Genomic DNA, 18950 nt, shown 5'->3' with positions numbered 1-18950 from the left:
GTGAACATAAAGGGGCCTCGATCATGACAACTACGTGGCAGCGGAACAAGAGAGGCTAGCAATGGTGGAAGGGTGAGGTGCGTATAATCCATGGACTCAACATTAGTCAAAAAGAACTCATATACTTGTTGCAAAAATCTAGAAGTCATCAAAATCCAAAGCACTACATGCATGCTCCTAGGGGGATAGATTGGTAGGAAAAGACCATCGCTCGTCCCCGACTGCCACTCATAAGGAAGACAATCAATAAATAAAATTGTGCTCCAACTTCATAACAAAGCGGTTCACCATACGTGCATGCTACGGGAATCACAACCCTTAACACAAGTATTTTTCATAATCACATCAACTAGCGTGACTCTAATATCACTACCTCCATATCTCAAAACAATTATCAAGCATCATATTGATCATAGCATCCAATTCTTTTTCTATGATAGTTTTTGTTATACCCAACTTGGATGCTCATCATTCTAGGACCAACTTTGTAACCATAGCAAATACCATGCTGTTCTAAAAGACTCTCAAAAAGATATAAGTGAAGCATGAGAGACTAGCAACTTCTTCAAAATTAAGACACCACCGTGCTCTAAAAGATATAAGTGAAGCACTAGAGCAAAAACTATCAAGCTCAAAAGATATAAGTGAAGCACATAGAGTATTCTAGCAAATTCTAATCAAGTAGGCTTCTCCCAAAAGGTGTGAACAGCAAGGATGATTATGATAAACTAGAAAGCAAAGACTAATATAATACACGACGCTCCAAGCAAAACACCTATCATGTGGCGAATAAAAATATAGCTCCAAATAAAGTTACCAATGAACGAAGACGAAGGAGGGGATGCCCTCCAGGGGCATCCCCAAGCTTAGGCTTTTGGCTATCCTTGAATATCTTGGGGTGCCATGGGCATCCACAAGCTTAGGCTCTTGCCACTCCTTATTCCAAAGTCCATAAAAGCTTTAACAAAAACTTGAAAACTTCACAACACAAAACTCAACAGGAAATCTTATAAGCTCCGTTAGTGAAAGAAAACAAAACCACCACATAAGGTACTGTAATGAACCCATTCTTTATTTATTTTGGTGTTAAACCTACTTTATTACAACTTCTCTATGGTTTATAAACTATTTTACTAGCCATAGATGCATCAAAATAAGCAAACAACACACGAAAAACAGAATCTGTCAAAACAGAACAGTCTGTAGCAATCTGTAACTAACGCAAACTTCTGGAACTCTAAAAATCCTACCAAAATAGGAAGTCCTGGACAATTTGTCTATTGATCATCAGCCAAAAGAATCAATGAAAGCACGTTTCTGTGATTTAAAAAAACTAAATTCATGCGTGCAAAGTTTTTGTTTTTCAGCAGAATCAAATCAACTATCATCGTAGGTTATCCTATAGGTTCTACTTGGCACAAACACTAATTAAAAGTTAAAAACACATCTAAACAGAAGGTAGATGCAAGATTTATTACTAAACAGGAACGAAAACAAAAAACACAAAGAAAATTGGGTTGCCTCCCAACTAGTGCTATCGTTTAACGCCCCTAGCTAGGCATAAAAGGGAAGATAGATCTAAGTAGTGCCATCTTTGGCACTCATCTTTTTAATGGAGTTATGCTCAAGTCCGGGAGGCTCTTTGCATTTCCCTTCATGCTCAGAGATCCTATGATCTAAGGCATCTAACCGCTTATTGTAAAGTGCGATCATATTATTCATGCGGTTGATACTTCCAACAATATTCTTAAAAGGTTCATAAAGTTTTTGCAATTCAAGAAGTTTCTCTAAGATTTGGGTTCCTTCAAGAGATAAAGATGATATTTCTTGTCCGGGAAGTACTCCTACTATCCCCTCTAAAATTTCATAAGCGGAACTAGCATCAATTTCAATAAATTCCCCTTTTTCGGCAACATCAAGGAGTTGTTTGTGGGGTAAGGTTAACCCAATGTAAAAATGGAGAATTAAAATCTTGAAATCTCCTTCTAAAGCACAACTACGATAAGATTCTAACATCCTAAACCAATCATCTTTTAAATTTTCACCTTGTCTTTGCTTGAAGTGGAGAACTTCAAAGTCAGGAGACGAAGGGATAAAAACTGAGCTAGCCATGACGACAAGGTAACCGATCTAACACACGAGCAAACGGAAAAGGCAAGCGAGCGAAAGAGAGGAGGAAATAGGGAAAGAGAGGGCGAATAAAACAGCAAGGGTGAAGTGGGGGAGAGGAAAACGAGAGGCAAACGGCAAATAATGTAAATGCGAGGGAGATGAGTTTGTGATGGGTACTTGGTATGTCTTGACTTGAGCGAAGACCTCCCCGGCAACGGCGCCAGAAATCCTTCTTTCTACGTCTTGAGCTTGCGTTGGTTTTCCTTGAAGAGGAAAGGGTGATGCAGCAATAGTAGCGTAAGTATTTCCCTCGGTTTTTGAGAACCAAGGTATCAATCCAGTAGGAGGCTCCTCAAAAGTCCCACACACCTACACAAACAAACAAAGAACTCGCAACCAACGCAATAAAGGGGTTGTCAATCCCTTCACGACCACTTGCGAAAGTGAGATCTGATAGAGATAGTATGATAAGATAAATATATTTTTGGTATTTTATAATATAGATGCAAAAAGTAAAGATGCAAATAAAAGTAGATTGGGGGCAAATATGATAAGAGATAGACCCGGGGGCCATAGGTTTGACTAGTTGCTTCTCTCAAGATAGCATAAGTATTACGGTGGGTGAACAAATTACTGTCGAGCAATTGATAGAAAAGCGAATAATTATGAGATTATCTAGGCATGATCATGTATATAGGAATCACGTCTGCAACAAGTAGACCGACTCCTGCCTGCCTCTACTACTATTACTCCACACATCGACCGACTCCTGCCTGCATCTAGAGTATTAAGTTCATAAGAACAGAGTAACGCCTTAAGCAAGATGACATGATGTAGAGGGATAAACTCATGCAATATGATATAAACCCCATCTTTTTATCCTCGATGGCAACAATACAATACGTGCCTTGCAACCCTTTCTGTCACTGGGTAAGGACACCACAAGATTGAACCCAAAGCTAAGCACTTCTCCCATGGCAAGAAAGATCAATCTAGTAGGCCAAACCAAACTGATAGTTCGAAGAGACTTGGAAAGATAACTCAATCATACATAAAAGAATTCAGAGGAGATTCAAATATTTCTCATAGATAAACTTGATCATAAACCCACAATTCATCGGATCTCGACAAACACAGCGCAAAAAGAGTTTACATCGAATAGATCTCCACAAGAGAGGGGGAGAACATTGTATTGAGATCCAAAAAGAGAGAAGAAGCCATCTAGCTAATAACTATGGACCCGAAGGTCTATGGTAAACTACTCACAACTCCTTGGAGGGGCAAGGATATTGATGTCGAAGCCCTCCATGGTCAATTCCCCCTCCGGCGGAGCGCCGGCGAATGCTCCAAGATGGGATCTCGCGGATACAGAAGGTTACGGCGGTGGAAATTGTGTTTCGTTGGTTCCCTGGATGTTTTCGGGGTATGTAGGCTTATATAGGAGGAAGAAATACGTCGGTGGCCGCCCGAGGGGCCCACGAAACAGGGGGCACGCCCTCCTATCTCGTGGCCTCCTCGGCTGCTTCTTGACTTGCACTCCAAGTCCTCTGGATCACGTTCGTTCCAAAAATCACGTTCCCGAAAGTTTCATTCCGTTTGGGCTCCATTTGATATTCCTTTTCTTCGAAATACTGAAATAGGTAAAAAACAACAATACGGGTTGGGCCTCCGGTCAGTAGGTTAGTCCCAAAAATGATATAAATGTGTAAAAGAAAGCCCATAAACATCCAAAAGGGGTAATATAATAGCATGGAACAATCAAAAATTATAGATACGTTGGAGACGTATCAATGTCACAAAGCTAAGTCTAAAGCTCAATCACATGGTCTTTACATGCCTCTTCCTATTCCTTATCAACCTTGCGAAGACATTAGCATGGATTTTGTACTTGGTTTGCCTAGAACTCAAAATGGAAAGGATTCCGTGTTTGTTGTTGTGGACCGATTTTCTAAGATGGCACATTTCATTCCTTGCAACAAGATAGACGATGCTTCACACGTTGCAAATCTCTTTTGTAGGGAAATCTTGCGCCTCCATGGAGTACCAAAGACAATCGTCTCTGACCGCGACGTCAAGTTCTTGAGTTACATTTGGAAGACGCTATGCGCCAAGCTCGGAATCAAGCTTTTCTTCTCGTCCGCATACCATCCTCAAACCAATGGCCAAACGGAGGTGACGGACCGTACTCTCTCCACTCTCCATGTGTTGATCAAGAAGAACATCAAGGAGTGGGAGGAGTTTCTACCAATCGCCGAGTATGCCTACAACCGTGCAAGACATTCGACTACCGGCAAGTCCCCCTTTGAGGTCATCTACGGCTTCAACCTATTGTCCCCATTGTACATTCTACCTCTTCCTCTACAAGAGCGCACCAACCTCGACGCAAGTGCCGTGCAAGCTACATCAAGAAGATGCATGAAGATACAAGGCACACCATCGAGCGCCAAGTACAACGACTTGCGACCAAGCTCAATGTCAACAAGCAACCCATGATATTCAACATTGGAGACCTCGTGCGGCTACACCTTTGCAAGGACCGCTTCCCCAATGAACGCAAGTCCAAACTTCTCCCTCGAGCCGATGGACCCTTCAAGGTGCTAGCACGCTACAACAATAACGCTTACAAGATCGATCTCCCACGCGACAAGTACAATGTGAGCGACATCTTCAACGTCACTGATCTCTCCCCGTACCATGGTGATGAGTATTTCGATCCGAGGTCGGATCTTTCCAAAGGGGGGGTAGATGATGCGGAGCATCCTTCGGTCATCCCCATGGACCTTCCATCATCTCACCAAGCACCAAGAGGACCCATGACTAGAGCATGAGCTAGAGGTCTCGAGACCGAGGTTACTTCTCTCCTTAGTGATATCTCATATGATCCTCTCGAGACATGGCTACTACCTAAGTCCGGAAAGTCGTGCATGATTAGGTACCAAGAGGACCCTCCTAAGGATGCACATGAAGTTGGTCAAGACCCCAAGTCCACGGAAGAAGAGAACGAACGGAAGAAGGCGAGAACAGCCTCCAGGCACCGGACATCCGGCCATGGCCCCGGACATCCGCCCCCTGGAGATCTACATGGTCAAGAGTTTGCAGAAGAAGCTACAGGGACCGGACATCCGGCATCCAGCCCAGACATCCGCCCCCCCTCACCGGAAATCCGGCCTCCAGCCCGGACATCCGGAGGCGCCATCCAGGGAGCACAGAAGGCTGCCCAAACAGCCCAGACATCCGGTCAACACCCCAGACATCCGGCGCCTCCCGATGCCCCGGACATCCGGCCCCTCCGCCCGTACATCCGATGCCGCCCATCCAGAGAGCAGAACCGCCGTCTCCACCAGCCCGGACATCCGGCCTTTCAGCCCGGACATCCGGCCCCTCACGAGCCACCGGACATCCGGCCTTCCCTGTATACGTTTTAGGGTTAGCATTGGTTTAGCTCATTTGAGATAGAGCATTGCTCATCCGTACCGGATCTACTCCTCATGAGGGATCGCACCTCTTCGGAGAAGATCCATCCGGATTCAAGGCCTCCATCCGGAGAAGACAATCAAGACCTCCTCATGGAGAAGAACGGTTACTCTTGTATCGTCCCTTGTTGACTTTGGATCTCGTGTTACTTTGTGCCTCGATGATCTAGCACTTGTGTGATCAATTTTGTGTCGGTTGAGTGTTTGTCTTGTTTTCCCCTCGTGATTGCCCTCGTGTTCTTCCGTGCATTTTTCGTGCTTCCCATAGGATCCACTCCAAATGTGAAAGATCGGCCCCACAGGGTTCCATCCAACATCATCTTGGTATCAGAGCCACGTTGATCACGTTTTTGGAGCCCCTACCCCATGTTTTCTAGCTTGATTTTGTTGTTTTCGTCCTAAATCCGAAAATTCCCCACCAAAAATAGCCCCAATTTTTTTTGTCATTTGTTGGTGTGATGAAGTTTTGTTGGATTTGATCCATGGATCTGCTTTGCATCGAGTGGATCTAGCTTTTCCCATCTCTCCCGCGATTTCCATCCACCAATTCGTCTGAATTTTGCCCCGGAGTTACCCTTTTTCCCGTGGAGTTCATCATGTTCGTCCCTGATCCAGGAGCCCGGACATCCGCCCGTGTCCACCGGACATCCGGCGTCCCGGACATCCAGCAGCTGGCCCAGACATCCGGCCCCTGACAGCAGCAACTCCATTCCCCCGGGCCATTTTCCGCAAGTTTCACCAAATTTTTGTCCCGGTGCCCGTGCTTACTTCCGCATACCTCCACCGCTTTCCAAAAGCACTACCACCACTCACCGCTACCTCCTATGATGATTTTGACACATTTTGGTCTTTGAGATTTTGGGTTGTGGTTCCCGTGTCCTATTGTGTTTCTGCTATATAGGTACGGTTCAACGTTAACATCACCACCACTCATCTCCATCGACTGCTCATCATCGCCAAGGACGGTAACCTCGCCGACATCTTTGTCATACCTTGTAATTGCATTGACACCCACATGGCCTTACTTTTGCGTAGCTTACCCATTGAGACTAGCCATTGAGTATTGCCGGCAACGTGACTTGTGCACATTAGTGATCATACTCCATAGCATACATACCATACCATAGTGGTGCATATCTTGGCATCAACTTTTGTGTCACAAAGTTGTCATCGCATACACAATTGCTATCTTGGTTCGTGAAGTTTTGCATGAGAAAAGAGCTCAAAAGTGAAAGAGCCAACCAAGCTTTTAAGCAAAGAGGAAAGATAAGCAAAGAGCTTATAAGCAAGAACCATAGCATCATACTACATTATGATTGTCATACTCGATCATCTTGGATCATAGCACCGAAATACCATACATATAGCATACTTGGGATAGAGGTCGTTTCATTTTTTCCTAGTAGGTTGTCACAAGTTCCGTATCCGCCTATTGTGCAATTGTGCTAGCGTCTTTCGTGTATTGTGCAACAAGAGCATTTTCGTGGAATCCACATTTTGGCTCACTTTTGATTTGCACAATCCCACTTATGTTTTTGCGTGTGTGTTTCCGTGTACCACTACTTGCTTGGTCTACTTGTTGAATTTGCAAATTTGTGAATCTTTTCCAACATTATTGAAGCTCATTTACAATTGCATCAAATTTTGTGCCACCATCCTAACCAAGCTCCACCATATGCTTTTACGTGTGTAGGTGTGAGAACCGACAAGAATTGGTACCAATAGTGCTATTTCATTGTCCGCATTTGAGTGAACTTGATTCATCATCAACATCGGTCAAGGTACAATTGGTATAAGTTCTTCTCCTTCTACCACTCACATTTTTGTTTGGAATGATGGACAGGCCAAGTTCTTCTACCAATCCACTCTTCATCGAGCAAGACGACGACATGTCATCATATGTCACCAAGAGCCACCTCTTTGGTGCACAACGAGTGTTGCATCAAGATGACCGCATCGACAACCTCGCCACCGACTAGCGACTCTCGGAGCAACGTACAAAGGACTACTTCGACAACAAGCTCGATGCTCACAAGCAGAGAACGATTCAAGGATGGACGAGATCCGTGCCTTGTTGGTGAACCGTCCTCCTTCAACTTCTTCATACTCAAGACGAAGCCGCTCAAGTCGACACTCCGACGACACCTTCTCCGGCTTAAGTACACCGACATCAAACACTATTCGATGAGCCGCGCGTCAAGACCGTCATGCATCTCGTAATCCTCTACACGACAAGCATTGACAAGAGCAAGTCGATGAGCAAGTACCTCATCCTCAACCACACCAAGTCGCTTTTACACAAGCTCAAGAACGACAATGACAACGGTGCCAAGAGGAAGAACGAGCGCATCTACATCAAGAGGAACAAGACGCCGAGGCTCAACGTATTCAACAACAACAACGTGAAGCACAAGCTCTTGAGGCGCAATGTGCCCTTCAAGAATCAAGTCGAGCCATTACCAACCGCAACCGAGATCGGCGCAATCAAGAGGAAGCGCTTCGAGAAGAAATCCAAGAGTGGAACTACCAACCGCGAGTGCAACGTCAAGTTCCTCAAGCTCCTCAAGCTCGACAAGTTCCTCCCCAACCTCAAGTTCAACAAGAGAAAGTTGATGATGGACTTCCTCCACGCCTTGTGCAACATGAGGATGATTATCCTCCATGTCAAGGGCGTCATCATCACCATCGCCAACAATACAATGAAGAGCAATGCTACGGCAAGCTAAAATTCACAATGCCCAAGGTCAATGGAAGCAATGATCCCGAAGAGTACCTATCATGGGCATTGAAGGTCGACAAAATCTTTCATTTACATCATTGTGCCTACTTTCTTGTATCATGGCTGGAGGTGGCACCTGATGGAGGTGCTGGTGCAGTTGAAGTAGAAGATGCACGCGGTGTCCATGATGAAGGTCGGCCTGCAGAAAAGTTAGTTCGCGCCAATGCTTGTCGATCCTGCACTTCACGTTCAGCTTTACAAGCAAGATGGAATAAACGAGTGATATTAGTATACTCCTTATACTCTAGAATGGTCTAGATGTCTCTATTTAATCCACCCATAAAACATGCAAGCATAGCTTCATTCTCCTCAACAATACCACATCTAATCATGCCAGTTTGTAATTTCTAATAATATTCTTCTACAGAATTTTTCCCTTGTCTTAAACGCTGCAATTTTTGAAGCAATTCATGTTGATAATATGGTGGAACCCAATGAGTACGCATAGCAGTTTTCAAAGCAGCCCAAGTAGTTGGAACATGATATAATCTACAATGTTCACACCACCATACACATGCAAAACTAGTGAAAGCACAAACAGCAGCAGCAACCCGTCTCTCCTCGGGATATTGTAAACATGTAAAATGTTGTTCAGTTTCTAATTCCCAAGTAAGAAATATATCAGGAACATATCTACCCTCAAATGGTGGACTATTCAATTTCAGTTTAGGAATATGGTCATTATCTCATACTTGAGGTGGTGGTGCAGGCCTACTGTTGTGAATATATACCTGAGGTCGACCTACTGGTGGTGGTGCTGGTGGCTGCACGTAGTTCTGATTTTGATCAACCTCATCCTCGTAATAGTCCTCCAGCTCTGCAGTAGCAGCAGGAGCTACAGAAGCACCAACAGCAGTAGCAGCGGCACCGGAATTTTGTCCTGGCTCAATAGGAACGCGATGTGCTTGCCCTACTGTATCGCGGCGTGGAGCTGGTTGTGGGAGATGTTTGAGTAATTCATCAAACTTGGCGTCCAACTTGGTGTCAATTGACTTCTCAATGCCATGCATCTTCTCCATTGCCTTTCCAAAGCTGACCATGACGTCTTCCACCTGTTGACCCAACATTTGATGAAACTTATCATGAAGCTCCTTGTTCGTCATGTTCTCCCTGTCAATCTCGTCGGCTTGTGTTCCAGCCATAGTTAGCAGCAATAGAAACAGACAAGAATATGATCCTACAGACTACTGGAATATGGTGGTGTGGGGTGTCACAAATCCGTCAAACGAATCTCAAATTCTTACCAGTTTTTACCAGCAGCAGGTGGTGATCGGCAACCGTTGTAGTCAAAAGTCTCAAAGCTTGGATAGAGCAATTACCAGGGAGAGTCAAACGCACGACGTAAATGTATGTGGAGCTGGGAAGGCTTATAATATGGTAGCAAAAAGGGTCAGCAATAATCAATTCAGAGATGCAAAGTTGAATAAACGCTCAACGACGGTACTGTGCTGGTCCTAGGCTAGACCATGCTAGAGACGCGAGCCTAGAACACTAACAAAATCACGGTGCTGCACGGAAACAAGGGAACAGCACACACTGTATTTTTTTTGCTTTTTTTTTGCGCTCCTCTTTTTTTTGCCGAAAAATCACTATAATGGCGAGTGTCTCAAAACTCTTCCCAAGTCAAGATAACAGGATAGACACGAAATTTTCGCGACCAATTTTTTTTTGACTGCCCGGACACAAAAACTAGAAACGGCTCAAAAAAAATTCTATAATGGCGACTGTCTCAATACGCTTGGAAACACCTAAAAATAGGATAGCCAGAAATTTTTTTGTCGAGTGCGTTTTTGGAAAATTTTGGGCCTAAACGGAGGGTGGTTTCCGGACTCCTTTTTTTTCCGAAACCTACTCCGGCAAGGAAACACGGATCGGAAAATAGATGGATCTAAAAACAAACCTAATATGAAAAGAACTCGGATTGGTGGTGGATATATGGTGGTATATGGCAGCGGTGATGGTATATGGCAGCGGTGGTGGTATATGACAGAGGTGGTAGGATATGGCAGTGGTGGTGGTATATGGCAGCAGTGGTAGGATGGTGCGACGATGATGGTATATGGCAGCGGTGGTCAGATATGGCAGCGGTGGTAGGAAGGTGCGACGATGATGGTATATGGCAGCGGTGGTCAGATATGGCAGCGGTGGTGGTATATGGCAGCGGTGGTAGGATGGTGCGGCGGCGGCGTGACAAACTATGACAGAACTCGAAACTCTAAAGGACTAGACGCTAAGACCAGCAACTTGACACGACGATGCAACCGCAAATTCAACAAAGCAAAATACTGAAAAGACTATGCAAAGGCTCAGACTGGTTCGGATATGATGACCTAACCCTAATTTTTTGTGGCTTTTTCGTGGACTATAGGTATTAAGAACAAACTCGATCTAAACTACGAAAAAATGTAAAATCTCACCGAGCAACCTGTAAATCTGATACCACTTGATAGAGGCAAAGGTGTCCCGTCTTTGGATGAGATGGTGGCTACCGTTTTGGTGGAAGTCAGCTTTGACGATCTGACTACGAACATGCGAGGACGTCGTGCCTTAGCAATCGCTAAACTAACTCCGAGAGGTTATTGTCGGTGTTCTGAGAACGGGGGTCCCCAGACTTGCCTGCCTGCGGCCTGCGGTGTGGCTCAAAGGGGGCCCAGCAAGGCCCATCTTCATCAACACAAGCTCAAGACCCTCACAAGGGGCCAAGCCTCGCGGGGCGGGTGACAAGGGGCTTCCACAGGCACGGTCTCGTCAGGCTGGCTCGCGAGGAGGCGGAGAGATCAAGGTGGGGTACCTCACGAGGTGCCCATGACGCAAGCCATGACGACCAAGGGCGCCAGTTGGGTGCCAGCCGCGCAGTGTCCTCCTTTCCTCTTTGGTGCAAAGGGAGCAAGCGCAGGCGGGAGCATCAAGCAAAGGCATCCATTTCGGTGCAACATGACCAAGACCAAGCCAACGGCAGGAAGGAAGTCATTGTGGAGCCCAAGCAGGCGTCACCACCAGAGCCTTTGACAGGCGAGGACCAACTTTAGTCAGGATAAGTGTACCCGATGTTCCCCTTCAAAATGGCCAATTGTTGGCGCCCTTCCCGCTCAATATTTGGGAAGAGGCCCAGGGCCTTTGCCTATAAATAGGACTAGCCACCACAAGGTAGAGACTAACGGAATCCTCACCAAAAACCAGTAGAGAGAGCGACTGAACTCCTCCTAGAAGTCCATCGCACCAGCCAAGAACAGACCCTCGCGAGGCTGTTCTTCCTTGTATTGTTCATCAACAGCCCAAGAGGCAATCCACCACGCCACACACTGGAGTAGGGTATTACACCGCAATGGTGGCCTAAACCAGTATAAACTCTATGTCTCTTGTGTTGTTCCTTTCGTGGTTTAGATCCTAGCGAGTCGTCGAGGACCAGGTAGGTAGAGGGTGAAAACTTCGCGCGCACCCCAGTGTTCGAACCTCAAGGGTCTGACAGAACCCAAAATCCGACATTTGGCGCGCCAGGTAGGGGCGCGCCGGAGTTTTCCTCTCCGCCACCGTCGCGACCCGCCTCGCGATGGGCAGCACGCCGCCCACTCCAGTCGCCAGCGCCAGCGCTGGGGCCAGGGGGCTCCGAGCCCTGGCCCCAGCCTTGCAACGGGTGCGGTGGCCGGACAAGTTCAAGGCGACAACGCTGCCACACTACAACAGCATGACCGATCCGCTGGCCTTCCTGCTGGCGTACGAGGAGGGCGTTCTCGAAGCTGAAGGTGACAACGGGGTCATGGCCAACTGGCTTCCCATGGCCCTCACCGGTGCTCCACGCGCATGGCCGCTCCACCTGCCGGCGGCCTCCGTGGCCTCTTGGGAAAAGCTGTGCAGCCTCTTCCTCGCCCACCACATCGCGCCGGCGCCCCCGTTCATCGCGGCCCTCTTGGGCGGCTCGCAGGCGCCGCCCTCCAGTCACCACATCAAGCCATTCGTCCGCCGGGTCGGCGCTGCCTCCACGCGGCAGGGGGCTCCCCCGGATCGGTCGGAGCCATAGGCTAGTCTGGCCTTCAGCTTGGAGGACCACCCCTCCAACTCGGCCTTCTCGGGTGCGCTCCCCATGCTGTGCACCCCCACCATCTGCCAAGTGGCCGTCACCAGGACTCTCATCGACAGCGGCGCGGGCCTCAGCATGCTCTCAGTTGAGGCCTTCAACCTCCTCCGCATACCCCGGGAGCGGCTGCAGCCCAGCCGGCCCTTCTCGGGCGTCGAGGGTGGGTCATCCAGCTCCTTGGGACAGATCCGGCTCCCAGTAACTTTCGGCACCTACGACAAATTTCCGCACGGAGCTGGTCGATTTCGATATCGCCCCCATCGGCCTCCCCTACAACGCCATCCTAGGCTACCCAGCACTGGCCCAATTCATGGTCGTGACTCAACCGGCGTACAACCTTATGAAGATGCCCGGGAGTAGCGGTGTCCTCACCGTGCCTGGGGACACCGGGGATGCACTGCGAGCGCTCAAGCTCGCCTTCAAGACGGCGGCATCGGCACAGCCCACTGATGCAGGGACCCCTGAGCCCAAGGGGGCTGCACCAACCAAGAAGAAACAGTTGTTCACCCAAGACAAGGCGGAGACCAAGCAGATACCCGTCGACGAGGATGGGTCCACTAACGCCACTTTCACCATAGGCGCCAACCTCGTGCCCGAGCAGGGGGAAGCCCTGGTCAAGTTCCTGCGAGCAAACAAGAAGGTATTCGCCTGGGAGCCCGATCAGTTGGCAGGGATCCCACGGGGCATAATCGAGCACCACCTCAACGCATGCCCCAACGTGCGCCCCTTGAAGCAGAAAGCGAGGCAGCAGTCCACTGAAAAGCAGGCCTTCATCGTCCAGGAGACCCGCAAGCTAGAAGCCGCGGGGGTCATTCCCGAGGTTCAATATACAGATTGGTTGGCCAACCCTGTGATTGTGCCAAAGAAGGGAGGGAAGGAGCACATGTGTGTCGACTTCACCAACCTCAACAAAGCATGCCCGCAAGATCCGTTCCCGCTCCCTCGCATCGATCAGATCGTCGATTCCACCGCTGAGTGTGACCTATTATGCTTCTTGGATGCTTTCTCCGGGTATCACCAGATCAAGATGGCGGTGGAAGACATGGAGAAGACGGCCTTCCTGACCCCGTGTGGGGTGTACTGCTATACATGCATGCCATTCGGACTGCACAACACGGGGGCAACCTTTCAGCGGCTCATGCACATCACCTTGGGCCCGCAACTCGGGAAGAATGTGGAAGCTTACGTCGACGACATTGTGGTGAAGTCTCGCGAGGCCAAGACCCTGATACAAGACCTGGAGGAAACCTTCGCAAACCTCAATGCGGTAAACCTTCGGCTCAACCCGGAGAAGTGTGTGTTTGGAGTCCCCTCGGGCAAGCTCTTGGGCTTCCTCGTGTCCCACCGAGGCATCGAGGCCAACCCAGAAAAGGTCAAGGCGGTGGAGGACATGAGCCCGCCAAAGACCCTCAGAGAGATGCAGAGGCTCACTAGGCACGTGACTGCGCTAGGGCGCTTCATCTCCAGGTTAGGGGAGCGAGCGCTGCCTTTCTTCCAGCTGATGAAGAAAAAGGGGCCCTCTGAATGGACTGAAGAGGCCGACAAGGCGTTCCAAGATCTCAAGAGATACCTAACCAGCCCTCCGGTGATGGTGGCCCCACGCCCTCAAGAGCCCTTGTGCTCTACCTTGCCTCTACTCCCTACTCCGCCAGCGGAGCTCTGGTGGCGGTTAGAGAGGAGCGTCGGACCAAGACCGTGGCAGCTACCCGTGTCAAGGCAAAGCAGGACCAAGAAGGACTCGCAGAGATTACTCCCACGGCTGAGAAGGATCAGCCGCCGCAGGGGAGCGCACTGGGAACGGAAGAGGCCCTTCCCCCAGGCAACCAGCTTTTGGAGGCTCCACCGCCTCAGGAGGCGCCACGGCCTCCGGAGGATGCCAGCACCGACGCTCCAAGCCTCGTCGAGCACCCAGTGTACTTCATCGGCACGGTGTTGCAGGATGCGAGGGCACGGTACCCCATGCCTCAGAAACTCCTCCTCGCGCTACTGGTGGCCTCGCGCAAGCTGCGGCACTACTTTCAGGGTCACACTATCAAGGTCGTCTCAGCGTACCCATTGGAAAGGGTGCTCAGGAGCCCTAACTCAGCCGGAAGGGTCGCCGAGTGGAACATTGAACTGCAAGCGTTTCAGCTCGAATTCAGCATGACCAGAGTCATCAAGGGGGCCGAGCTAGCGGATTCCGTGGCCGAATGGATGGAGGCACCGGGCCTCAAGGCTGACGAGGATCGATCCCTCTCCCCGGGAAGCGAGGCGCCAGAAGGCTGGGTCATGTACTTCGATGGGGCATTCTCCAGGCATGGCGCTGGGGCTGGCGCGGTGCTCATATCTCCCACTCAGGACAAGCTCTATTACGCCGTGCAGCTCTGTTTCTAGCAAGGCGAAAAGGTCTCCAACAACATAGCGGAGTATGAAGGTCTAATAGCAGGCTTGAAGGCCGCGGCTGCCCTAGGGGTAAAGTGCCTTACCATCAAGGGCGATTCACAGCTCCTTGTCAATTTATTCAACAAAGTGTACGAGTCAAAAGATGAGCACATGGAGGCCTACCTTGCGGAGGTCCGCAGGATGGAAAAGCAGTTCTGGGGGTTGGAGTTGCAGCATGTGCCCTGTGGCACCAATCAGGAGGCCGATGACATCGCCAAACGAGCATCCAGGCGGTTACCTCGGGAGCCTGGCGTCTTCGAGGAGCGGCTCTTCAAGCCCTCGGCCATGCCATCACTATCAAACATGGCGCAGCCCCGGGAGGAGCTCCCCCAGCCACCTGCCTCGGGAGCCCCGGTCTGTGGCCCAGCCTCAGGAGCGCTCCTGCTCCTGACAATGGAGCCTCGGGAGGGGTGCTGGATCACAGAGCTGCGGAGTTACTTAACGCAAGGGACCCTGTCGGAGAAGGAGGAGGAATCGGAACGTGTGGCGCGGTAAGCCACAGCGTACTGTATCAGTGATGGAGAACTCTACCGGAAGCGACCAAATGGTGTGTCCCTACGCTGCATATCCAGGGAGCAAGGGAAAGAGCTGCTGGCGGATATACACGATGGAGACTGTGGGCACCACTCGTCATCAAGGACCCTCGTGGGCAAGGCATTCCGCAGCGGCTTCTATTGGCCTACTGTGCTCAATGACGTTGTCGAACTAGTGAAGGCTTGCGAAGCCTGCCAATTCCATGCCAAGCAGATCCATCAGCCGGCAGGAGGTCTGCAAACTATACCCCTCTCGTGGCCATTCGTAGTCTGGGGGCTGGATATCCTTGGCCCATTCCCTCGGGCGCCGGGGGGCTTTCGCTACCTCTACATCGCCGTGGACAAGTTCACCAAGTGGGCCGAAGTGGAAGCCGTCTGCACCATCCCTGCGGGTTCAGTGGTCAAGTTCATCAAGGGCATCGTGAGCCGGTTCGGGGTGCCGAACCGCATCATCACCGACAACGGTTCGCAGTTCACCAGTAACCTCTTCAAAACATACTGTGCTAACCTTGGAACGCAGATATGCTATGCTTCAGTGGCGCACCCCCGAAGCAACGGCTAGGCCGAGCGGGCCAACGCGGAGGTCCTGAGGGGCCTCAAGACCAGAAAATTCAAGAAGAAGCTAGAAGCCTGCGGCAGAGGTTGGTACAATGAGCTTCAGTCCGTGTTGTGGTCCATCCGCACGACCGCAACCAAGCCGACTGGAGAGACCCCGTTCTTCTTGGTCCATGGAGCTGAAGCGGTCCTCCCTCACGAGGTCAGACGTTGTTCCGCACGGGTCCTGGCGTTCGACGAAGCGCGGCAGGACGCCATGCGGGGGATGGACCTCGTGCTGGGGGAGGTGCGTCGCCGAGAAGCCGCGTTGTGAGCGGCGAGATACCAACAAGCACTGCGGCGATACCACTACCGCAACATCCGCCCCAGAACTCTTGAGGTAGGGGACCTCGTGCTCAGGCGGGTTCTCTCCAGGGAGGGACTGCATAAGCTCTCTCCCATGTGGGAGGGCCCGTTCAAGGTTGTTCATGTTTCCAGGCCCGGCTCCGCGCGCTTGGAGACCCAGGAGGGGGTGTCAGTCCGGAATGCGTGGAACATCCAGCACCTCCGGAGGTTTTACCCCTAAAAAGGCCCAGAGCCTGTGAAGAAGGCGAATGCCTGTGAAGATTATCTTTTTGGAAAAGGCCCGGAGCTTGTGAAGAAGGCGAATGCCTGTGAAGATTATCTTTTTGGAAAAGGCCCAGATCCTGTGAAGAAGGCGAATGCCTGTGAAGATTATCTTTTTGGAAAAGGCCCAGAGCCTGTGAAGAAGGCGAATGCCTGTGAAGATTATCTTTTTGGAAAAGGCCCAGAGCCTGTGAAGAAGGCAAGTGCCTGTGAAGCTGTCGCGTTTTGGAAAAGGCCCGGAGCCTATGAAGAGGGCCAATGCCCGTGAAGCTTGCTTCCCCGAAGAAAGGCCTGAAGCTTGTGAAGAAGGCCATCGCCTATGAAGCTCTCCGCCCGTGACACTCTCACGTAATAATGAGTTGGGGCTGTACACGCCCCAGAGTCTCAGGAGCGCCGGCCTCAGGCCCTGGGGCTCCCTCCCACGCTGGCAGCACTTAGCTCCGCGCTGGTGAGAAGACGTCGAAGACTAGACTAGGTGCCAGACGCGGCTTTTTCATTTGCTTTCTGCAGCTGGCTAGTTCATTCTCATTTGAAGTTTTATTGAAACTATCGCCGTCTTTTGACTTATAGCTCTTCGACTTTTCGCCCTCCTGCCTCGATTTATCTTGCGCAAGGTCTTGCGAGGGGGCAGCCCGAGCGCCCTCGTGAGTGTTTATTTCCTTATCGTTCAAGGTTTCACAACCTGGGTCCACTACAGGAGCACCCCTCCAGTCCGTGCCTCACGGGTACCGCGACACGAATACAGGACCTGGGTCGGTCGCCCCCATGGCTGAGGCTAGGAATTACCTACGCGCGGGCGTGCAGCCGGAAGGAACAATACCAAAATAACGGAAATAGTGTGATGATTAACAACGGTAACCCAAACACGCCCCCACGGGTCCCCACACTACTGTCTTTTTACGCAGGAAAAAGGAAAAGAAAGAACAAATCAGGCGCGGCTCGCCCTACACCGGCCCTAAGGGAAGACTCAAGCCACCTCCGAGGCTCAGGCGGACTCCCTCTCGCACTTCACCGAGGTGCGACGGCGGGCAGACCCGCTACCACCCTCCAAGCAGGGACGACGGCGTGGAGGCTGACCGCGGCCGCTGCTAGAAGAGTCACTGCCCGAAGAAGAACCAGTGAAGCTTGAGGAACCCTGGGCGCCGCCAACCACGCGCGCGCTGTCCTCTCTGTCCTCGCCGCGGCTGGGTCCCCGGCCGCGGTCGTCGTCTTCAAGGCAGCACCCTGCGCGGCGACCATCTTCCCCAAACACCCTCACGTAGAGTGTGGCATCGCCATCGAACTTGAAGTGCAGGGTGCACTAAAGGCTCAGGCCACGCGCGCGGGCAAACGTCTGCCAGCCGCGGGTCAAGGCCAGGCTCCCGGATGTGGAGACCTCCAGCGAAGCCCACGAGGCCCGGCTGCAGCAGCCATCTACCTGGAGCTAGAGGCCGCCCGGGGCGCCAGCCAGGAGCTCACCTAGGAGGAAGCGAGGGAGCTGAAGCCGGGCGCTAGTCGGCTCCGCCGCCCACACAACAAACTCCGACAGCACCTTCGCAGTGTGGAAGCGCGGCCTAGGGGGTCGCACGGCCGGAGCACGCCCCCCGGCCACGGCCAGCCGCCCGTCACTGCGCGGGAAATCACCTCCGCGACCGCGGGGAGCCGCCGTGGAGGCCACAGGGTGTTTGCGAGGGCAGCCTCGACCGCGCTTGGGCGGGGGAGAGGCAGGCTCAACCTGGCAGGCCTTTCCTTTCTCTGCGGCCGAGAACTTCCTTGACGGAGCCATGAAGAAGAAGGAGAAGCAAGAGGGGATAAACTGGAAGGGCACGCGACGTGCCGTACTTAAAGCCAGAGGAGGCCAACCGCCGACCTCCACGATCGCAGGTAATCATGATTCGCTTTGCATGCAGGGACTTGTCAATTCGTGCAGTTGCCGAGGCGTCATGGGGAAGTGGAGACGCCCGCGTCCAATCAACCGCCACACGGCACCCAAGGCCGCAGGCTGTTAGGGCCCGCGGCGCTTCGCACTTGCCCTTTCGCCTTTCCGCTCGGCCATTTCCGGGCGCGCCTTGGGCCCGGGGGCTACCGTCGGCGTTCTGGGAACGGGGGTCCCCAGACTTGCCTGCCTGCGGCCTACGGCATGGCTCAAAGGGGGCCCAGCAAGGCCCATCTTCATCAACACAAGCTCAAGACCCTCACGAGGGGCCAAGCCTCGCGGGGCGGGCGACAAGGGGCTTCCACAGGCACGGTCTCGTCAGGCTAGCTCAAGAGGAGGCGGAGAGATCAAGGCGGGGTACCTCACGAGGTGCCCATGACGCAAGCCATGACGACCAAGGGCGCCAGTCGGGCGCCAGCCGCGCAGTGTCCTTGTCGGTGTCAAAACCGGCGGATCTCGGGTAGGGGGTCCCGAACTGTGC

Source organism: Triticum aestivum, chromosome 5B, assembly GCF_018294505.1.
Source record: "Triticum aestivum cultivar Chinese Spring chromosome 5B, IWGSC CS RefSeq v2.1, whole genome shotgun sequence".
Lineage (NCBI taxonomy): Eukaryota > Viridiplantae > Streptophyta > Magnoliopsida > Poales > Poaceae > Triticum > Triticum aestivum.
This window is presented reverse-complemented; position numbering follows the sequence as displayed.